Source organism: Asparagus officinalis, chromosome 7, assembly GCF_001876935.1.
Source record: "Asparagus officinalis chromosome 7, Aspof.V1, whole genome shotgun sequence".
Lineage (NCBI taxonomy): Eukaryota > Viridiplantae > Streptophyta > Magnoliopsida > Asparagales > Asparagaceae > Asparagus > Asparagus officinalis.
The window spans coordinates 62,105,938-62,108,064 of record NC_033800.1 but is presented as its reverse complement, the minus strand read 5'-3'; the positions used below and the strand labels follow the sequence as shown (position 1 = coordinate 62,108,064).

At 46.5% G+C, this 2,127-nt stretch overlaps 1 pseudogene; it reads left to right on the top strand.

Moving 5' to 3' along the window:
• Positions 1–1,361, top strand: LOC109847241 (annotated as a pseudogene).

Here is a 2,127-nt window from a genome sequence, read left to right as displayed (position 1 = left end):
TCCATCTGATTCTGATCTCTCCCATGGCTTCCAAGCTCCTCCCTCGTCTCCTCCTCTCCTTCTTCTTCCTCTCCTCCTTCATCTCCCTCTCCTCCTCCCAACGTCCCGACGCCCTCGTAGCCCCCGTCCGAAAACACGGCCCTACTCTCCAATACATCACCCGCATCTCCCAACGCACACCTCCTGTCCTCCTGGACCTCGTCGTCGACCTCGGCGGCCGTTTCCTCTGGGTCAACTGCGCACCGACTACGTTCCACTACCGCCCATCCGCTGCCGCTCCCCCATCTCCTGCCAATGCACCGCTCGCATGCCTTCTTCCCCACCTCCCCGCTCCACAACAACACCCGCTCTCCCCACACATCACCCACCCGACTCAAGCTGCTCACTTTCCTCCACTCTCGTCACCGACGACCAAAACCCCCATCCCCCTCATTCATCTGCTCCTCGCCCCCTTCTTCTGAGACCCTGACCACGCATGCGTTCCGGCCACAACTCCCTCCCGCCGCAGCTCGCTGCGACTTACAACGATCCATCACAAATTCCTCTCTCTCGCTCAGCCTCGGCGGATGGCGTTATATTCTTCGGAGACGAACCTTACACTCTCTTGCCTGGTATTGATGTGTCTAAGTCTCTGATCTACACTCCCCTGCTCGTAAACCCCGTGTGCACTGCGGGTACTTGCACTTCGGGGGAGAAGTCAGCGGAGTACTTCGTAGGCGTCAGGTCCATCAAGATCAACGATAAGGTCGTGCCAAATATCAACACATCGCTGCTCGAAATCGATTCGAATGGAGTGGGAGGTACAAAGCTCAGTACGGTAATCCCCTACACTGCAATGGAGACTTCGATCTACAAGGCGGTCAGCGTTGCGTTTGCTGCGTCTCTGGCCGAGGTTACCAGGGTCCCTGCTGTGCCCCCGTTCGAGGTGTGCTTTAACGCGAGTGAGATCGGGAGCACGAGGGTGGGGCCGGCGGTGCCTCAGATTGATCTGGTGATGCAGAGCGAGAGCGTTTACTGGAGGATCTTCGGAGCGAATTCGATGGTGCAGGTGAGCGATGAGGCGCTGTGCCTGGCGTTTGTTGACGGAGGTGCCAATCCCAGGACTTCGATTGTGGTCGGAGGGCATCAGATGGAGGATAATCTGCTGCAGTTCGATCTGGCCGCATCCAGGCTCGGGTTCAGCTCTTCTCTGCTTTTCCGACAAACTACTTGTGCCAACTTCAACTTCACATCCAATGCTTGAATACAGGACCTGTTTCTTACTTATATTTGGTCGTGTAAAGATGTTCGATGAATAATTGTGAGTAATTATTGTTGTGCAATAAAAAAGTTTGACATTAATAAGATTTCTTTTTATTTTGACATAAGGACAACTATATCCCTCTTTTATTTATTTTTATATTTATATATATAATTAAGCTGTCTTTTTTATGAACACTAGTTGGATTGCATGTGTAATGCATGTGGTAAAATTCTTAATATTATTTTAAATTATAATGATAGATTTTTGTATAAATTTATTGAATGTAATTCTAAATGTTTGAACAATAAAATTATTTGTAGGGATCAATTATGCGATATTAGAGTTGTTGTATCTACAAGGTGATTGATCAATCAAATACTATAACAAGAATATACATAAAAGTAAAATTTGATGATGTGTATGCAAGTCCAAGCTTATGATGTTATAGCATTTCTAAGTCTTTGCACTAATTTCTTTGAAAAGCCTTGGAAATTCCTTTCATCTCGAAGCTTCTGATTGCACTTTGTGTTTCATATGTATTTGTCATAGTTCTTTTCCCTTTGCTTTGCTATCCATTGATCATTAACTGTGCAGTGTATCGTTTTGCTTGGCTTGGTTGCCTTCTCTTCATCTTGGTGTTATTTTGTGCCAAGTGGTTCTTTGTTTGGTTCACTAATCTCCACAACTCTGTTAGAGACGACTGATATCTCATTGGAAGGAGATTGCATAATTTTGTCAAGGACCCTGTCGATAAGCATAATGAACAAGTAACAATCATTCCCCAAATACAAGTCAATGTGAATCCTATATATTTTGCCGGATTGATTCAGATTGAGCAAGTAGCAGATGCTGTGATGAGGCTCAGGCAAAAAAATAAACCGCAT